Source organism: Halichoerus grypus, chromosome 4 (assembly GCF_964656455.1).
Source record: "Halichoerus grypus chromosome 4, mHalGry1.hap1.1, whole genome shotgun sequence".
Lineage (NCBI taxonomy): Eukaryota > Metazoa > Chordata > Mammalia > Carnivora > Phocidae > Halichoerus > Halichoerus grypus.
The window spans coordinates 152,754,428-152,761,884 of NC_135715.1; positions in this window are offsets into that span (position 1 = coordinate 152,754,428).

A 7,457-nucleotide genomic window follows, 5' to 3' on the forward strand; every position below is an offset into this window, starting at 1 on the left:
TGCTGGCTTTGTAAACTGTGTTTTACTACTTATTTATTTTTATGTTAAAGGAAGATAATTAATATGAAAGTACATAAACCAGGTAAGTGTAATATACAAACAAATATTAATGAACTAGCTGGTGTCTGCATTCCAACGTATCAAATAATTGAGTCATTTTTAATATTCCTTCTTTTTTTTTTTTTAAAGATTTTATTTATTTATTTGACAGACAGAGACACAGTGAGAGAGGGAACACAAGCAGAGGGGGTGGGAGAGGGAGAAGCAGGCTCTCCGCCGAGCAGGGAGCCCAATGCGGGGCTCGATCCCAGGACCCTGGGATCATGACCTGAGCTGAAGGCAGACGCTTAACGACTGAGCCACCCAGGCGCCCCTAATATTCCTTCTATAACTATATTATTTCTAATAATGGGGCAAGAGCACTGTTAAGCTGTCTGTTTTTTATGGTATATCTAGGGGGTTAAGCAGATACTGTACTTCAAAAAAGTAGATCTAATCAGAAACTTTTCAAAACCAGTCACAAAGTCTGTAGGCTGGTGATAATATTTCTGTACTCCTCCTACTGAGTATCTTTTAGCACTTACAGGTTTAGATAGATATGTGGAATATCTTGTAATCCTTGGCTTCTCTCTGTTTGGTGTGTGTGTGTGTGTGTGTGTGTCTATCTCCTATAAACAAAGATAAAAAGGAACAAAGAAGGGGGTAAAGGAGAAGATGTGCAGACACACTCATTAGTCAAATCTATTTATTTAGGGTTCTTGGTAACTTCCAAATCTCAACCAACATGCACTAGGATAGTTTCTCATCAGGAAACACTTCCTGTGTCTATTTGTCAGATACTTATTAGCCAGTTTCTTTAAGTTATTAATTCAATACATCCAAAGCCAACATTTAAGATTGAGTCATTTGTCTTTATAGTATCATTATAAGCAGTCAAATAACAAAATTACTTTGACAGCCTTAAGTGGTATTATTTTTGGGGGGAGGTTATACTTTTAGTTTCTAAAAAAATTTACATGCATTCATAGTTGTCCCTGAATGTTCCACTTGCCCACTCAAACATTCATTTGTGGGGGCATGATACAAGAGAGGATTCTGAGGAAGATGAACCCAAAACAAGTATTATATTCTAGAGAGATCTAATTCTCATATAATGTTTTAAAATGCACATTGTATTTGCTACCATCACCCCCAAAGAACCTCATGTACTATGTTAATATTTGCATATTAAAAAGTTCACTTTTCAGGAGTGTCAGCCAGCCACAGTTTTTGATGACATGGCAAAACAACTGCTTTTGTCTTAGAAAACTATATTTTCTGTAGAAGCTCCTTACCTTGTGGCTTTTTAATAACATCTTTGTAACAAGGAGTGGGGTGAGATTGCAAAAGAAGGGTTAGAGAAGTTTATTTATTTATTTATTTTAATTTTTAAAATTTTATTTATTTGTCAGAGAGAGAGAGCACAAGCAGGGCGAGCAGCAGAGGGAGAGGGAGATGGCAGGACTCCATCCCAGGACCCTGGGATCATGACCTGAGCTGAAGGCATACGCTTAACTGGCTGAGCCACCCAGGTGTCCCATAGAGAAGTTTAAATGTTGAGTTAAACACCCAGAAGCACAGCTTAAAATAGTGGTTTATTCACAGACCAATTTTTGATTCCTTCAATTACTAGTTGAAGGAACTTGGGCAAGTTATTTATCTTCTCTGTGTCTTTGCATCCCTATCTATAAAATGCTAACTCTACAAATGCTCAGAGGATATTAAGAAACTTATATAAATTATTATTTATAAGGTGCTTAGAAGAAAAGCATAGGTAAAAGTTATATATGAGCTTATTAAATAAATCTGTTATATGCAAGTCATTGTTATCCTGAATCAACTGGTTAATGATGACTGTCTCAAATGGGGGAACATGCTACTCAAAAAGTATCATCTACATGTGAGTTTATTAATTCACTTTAGAATATATTATAACCTAGATTCATATTTTAATTTAAAGTCGTTGCTGAAATTTAAATATGATAAAGGCATAGTAAATATTTCGACATAACATACTTTTAAAAGTAATGATATATAAAATGGAGGAGTGCTATGTTTTTTTGTTTGTTGTTTTTTTGGTTTGGGGAAAGAATTCCCTTTCTAAATGCTAAGTAGCTGTAAGAAATTAATAAAACATTTATTCTACCTGGGTTTCCATCACTTCTTAGATAAAATAAGTGCTTGATTTGATGATCTTTAAAGTTACCTTTCCTTTGCGGCGCCTGGGTGGCTCAGATGGTTAAGTGTCTGCCTTTGGCTCAGGTTGTGATCCCAGGGTTCTGGGATCGAGCCCCGCATCTGGGTCCCTGCCTGGCAGGGAGCGTGCTTCTCCCTCTCCTTCTGCTGCTCCCCCTGCTTGTGCTCTCTCGCTCTCTCTGTCAAATAAATAAATAAAATCTTAAAAAAAAAATAAAGTTACCTTTCCTTCAAAAATTCTTGAAGTCTCTAAGTGTATACAGTTTGATAACTAAAATATTATTACTTTACTATAGATAATATTTTGGTAACTTAAAAATATTTTTAATTGGAAGGTTTATACCATAAAATATGTTTGATTTCATTGTAGAAGACTGTCTATAGAACTTCTGAATTTTCCTTAATAAATTGAATAGAAAAATATTTAAAAAGCACATATCCATATCTTAGTCAATTATTGTTTTAAAACTTATCTCTCTGATTAAAAAATATAGAGAAAATTTGGTAGAAAAATTGGTAAGATTGAGGAGAGAGAGAATCCTATATGCCACATTCTGAGTTAAAACTGCATATTAAATACATTTTGGTCAACTTCTATAGCAAATGAATAAAGTAAAAAATACACATGGACTTAGTTGCCTGCGCCTGTATGTATTCCATACATATTCACTGAATCAAGTGGAGAAAAGTGAAAATAATCCACCCTTGTATACAACTATAATAGATAAACAGTGCTCATAGACATCCAAATATTCTTTCCCCTTTCTTACTTTTATATCTTCAGCCAGTCCCTTCCTTTGAGTTATTCAGTGCAAGTTTATTGAAACTCCTACTGTATGCTAGACAATGTACTTTCTTGAATAAATTTTGCCACCAACTACCAAAAAATATATAAATCTTCCTGTTTTTGAAAAATGCTCTATAATTATAAAATGCACAAAGAATAGCACTATTATTGCCATTGTGAATATTTTTCTCATCATTCTTTTTTTATTTTAATTTTTTTTTACTAACATATAATGTATTTTTGTTTCGGGGGTCTCATTATCATTCTTATTCCATTGCTATTAACTGGTCTCTTATAATTTTGAAATAAAACACCTGTAGAAACTCACTAATAATATACTATATTGTGACACACAATGTACATTTTTCATATTTAGTTAACATTTAATGTGCTTCTGCTGTGTTTTCTGAACTGTAGTATAGATTGTCTCAGTGAAGAAAACATGCTGCTCATGACACTATATGTTACAAGTATTTGGCATGTGCCTTGTATACCTAATACAAGCTTAATAAATCTATATTTTATTTGCAACATAGTTTCTGTGCTATATAATTTCATTTGAAATTAATTAAATTAATTATATTTGTTTCATATGTTTTTACTACCTCCAGCACACACATATACACTCCCACACAAAGTTTTCCAAATAAAGAGAAATTAGTAGTATGGCATCATGCATATAGTAAATTTTTAATGTATGCTTATTAAATTATTGATGTATGAAAAGCTTATAAAACTAATTCATGATGTTATAGATTCTGACCCTCATATTCTTAACTTCTGTTATACTTTAATGGAGATATTTTATTCTATGGGAAAAAGTGATAAAAGCATGGATTCTAAACAAGTCTATCTGTATTAAAACCTGAGCTCGCTACTTACTTAACTATCTATGCTTTTGTTTCCTCATCTGTAAGTGGAGATATAAGATGTTATTTTATCTTATTATATTGTTAAAGAGATTAAGAGTTAATATTTGAAAAGCATTTAGAACTGAGTCTGCAACTTAGTAGGCATCTCAAAAGTGTGCTTTATATAAAAGTAAATAAAAAGAGTATGCATTTTAAATTCAGATATAAACATATTTAAATCTATTTTTTTTTCACTTAGCTCTATTACCTAAGAATGATCAGTTAATCTTTCTGATCTTTTTATTCATAAAAGAATCCTATCTGTATGTTGCAAACTTCTCAAAAACTTACCTTGAATTATGGGAAACATATAAAAAATATTCATTTAAAGCCATCAGATAATGATCAGGAAAGTGAGTAAGTAGCAGGAAGTAAGTTGGAGGACAAAGTAGGTTTTTTTTTTTTTTAAGATTTTATTTATTTGACAGAGAGAGACATAGTAAGAGAGGGAACACAAGCAGGGGGAGTGGGAGAGGGAAAAGCGTACCTCCCGCAGAGCAGGGAGCCAGATGTGGGGCTCGATCCCAGGGTCCTGGGATCATGACCTGAGCCGAAGGCAGGCACTTAATGACTGAGCCACCCAGGTGCCCCGAGGACAAAGTAGGTTTAGGAAAATGAACTTAACATTTATGGTCTTTTTTTTTTTTTTTTTTTTTGCCTAGAGAAATTTGAAGATTTCAGAACAGACAGTTCGAGAGTCTGAGATAAAGATCATAACTTTTGGCTGCCTCATCAGGTACAGTAACAATGTTTGGATGTTGCTCCCTGTCAGAATATGAGCAAAATGGCTCCCCCCTCAGAGTTTGAGTATCCTGGAAGCAGAAAATTACCTGCAGAAGCTGTATTGCATCTTCAAATTTTTTGAGTCCCTGAAACTATGTTTCTCTGTTGAAGAGGAAAATAGCATTATTGGTCTGAAATTATTTCTACACTTATTAAATGCCTAGCAAAAAAAAAAAAATTGGGGCACCTGGGTGGCTCAGATGGTTAAGCATCTGCCTTCGGCTCAGGTTATGATCCCAGGGTCCTGGGATTGAGTCCCGCATGGGGCTCCCTGCTAGGCGGGGAGCCTGCTTCTCCCTCTGCCTCTGCCTCTCTCTCTCTCTCTCTCTCTGACTCTCATGAATAAATAAATAAAACATTTAAAAAAAATAAAAAATAAAAATAAAAAATATTCAGGTTCATATAAAAATAAGAGAACATGAAATAACAAGGAAAAAAACAAGCTATTGAAATAGGCCCTTTGGGAAGCCATATATTGAAATTATCAAGTAGGGGATTTAAAATATGTTTAATATGCATAAGCTAATAAAAGCTTGAACTGAAATATAAACAGTGGAAACTTCAAATGAACAAGTGAAAAAAAATAAATACAATCAACAAGTGAAAATTCTAAATTTGGTTATATGATAAACAAGATTTTGAAATCAAGATAGATATAAAATAAATTATATACAATTAAAAAGATAGAGAAAAAATAAGAGGTCAAAAGTTATCCAGAATTAAACATTAGAGGACATAGAAATAAAAATAAAGGATTATACAAACAGAGAATATAATAACAAGGTCTTATGAATGTATTCATGGAATCCCAGAAAGAAAAATGTGAGAAAACGCATTAAAAAAATTGAGCAAATAATACTGAGAACATTTCTAAACTAGTGAAAGATGTGTTAGTGGAGTTCTCCAGGGAAGCAGAACCAAGAGGAAATAGATGATTGATGATAGAGAGAGAGAGAGAGATAATAAAGTAATTGGCCCAAATAATTATGGAGACTGAGAAATAAGCAAGCTGGAGGCCCAGGAGAGCAGATGTACAGTTCCAGTCTGACTGAAGATCTGAGAAGCAAAAGAGCTGATGGTGTTCCAGCTACTGGTAGTCAGGCAGAAGGAGTTCTTTCTTTTCTTTTTCTTTTTTTTTATTATGTTCAATTTCTTACTCAGGCTTTTAGTTCTGTTTAGGTTGTTAATTAATTGGATAAGGCCCACCCACGTTAGGAGCACAAACTGCTTAACTCAGCCTGTTGATTCAAATATTCATCTCATCAAGAGACACATTCACAGACACATCCAAAATAATGTTTGGCCAAATGTTTGGGCACCCCATGACCCATTCAAGTTGACACATGAAATTAACCATTATGGACTTCAAGTCACAGATTCAAGAAGTCTGATAAACTGAAGAAAGATAAATTAAAAGATATTCAGAACTAGATACAGTTTAGTAAACTTGCTAAAAATCAAAGACAAATAGAACATTATAAAAGCAGCTAGACAAAAAAGACAGATTATACTCAAACAAACAATTGGTAGCTGTCTTGTAAACAGGAACAATAGAAATTGGAAGACAATGGAATCATGTCTTCAGAAGACTACAAGGAAATAATTGCCAACCAAGAATTTTAATATTTGAAAAAATATTATTCAAGAATGACAGTGGAAACTCTGGGAAGATGGTGGTAGTGATATCATAGTGTACCTGAATTTTCCTGTAAAACGGGGTAAACCATGTTAAAAAACCAAAATTGACATGGTCTTTCTTTAAGTCTAAATTATATGACCTTTCTATGAATCTAAATATATGACAAAATATCAACTGCTGTGTTGTACATATATTTTTTGTTGACCTTAAAACCTGGATAATCCATAAATTTCCAGCAGATATGTTTGGAAATCTCTGATAGACCATTGAGATTATCAGCGAAAGCTGTGAGGGAAATTGTTTCATTTAATTTGAGGGTGGTTATAGGGGTATCTGAGAGATTCTTAGAGAATTGGAGCAGACTGGGTGTCTAGAACCTGACCTTTTCAAACTGAAAAAAAAAAAAGAAAAATGAATCTGGAGGGCATTATACTAAGTGAAATAAGTCAGACAGAGAAATACTGTATGGTATCACTTATATATGGAATCTAAAACACTTATTTTTAAAGCTGATTTCATAGAAATGGAATAAAATGGTGATTGTCAGGGGCTGGGTGTGGGAAAATAGAGGTCAAAGATGTAGGTACAAACTTAGAAGACTAAGTTCTGAGGATCTAATGTATAGCATGGTGACTATAGTTAATAATATGGTATTGTATACTTGAAAGTTGCTGAAGAGTAGATCTAAAACATTCTCATCACACACACACACACACACACACAGTTAACTATGTGAGTTGATAGGTGTGTTAATTATCTTGATCTTGGTAATCATCCCACATTGTGTGTGTATGTGTGTATATCTCAAATCATCACATTGTACACTTTAAATATATACAATTATATTTGTCAATTATTCCTCAATAAATTTGTGAAAAATAAATTAGAGATGCATCATAGACCTAAATATAGAAGTTAAAGGTATAAAACCTAAGAGAATATCTTTATGATTTAGGATTTATAAAATATTTGTTGAGAGGACACACAAATCATTAAACATAAAAGGAAATATGGATTATTTGGACTTCATCAAAATTAAAAAAATAAACTGCTCATTATAAATATACACCATTAGGGACACCTGGGTGGTTCAGTCAATTAA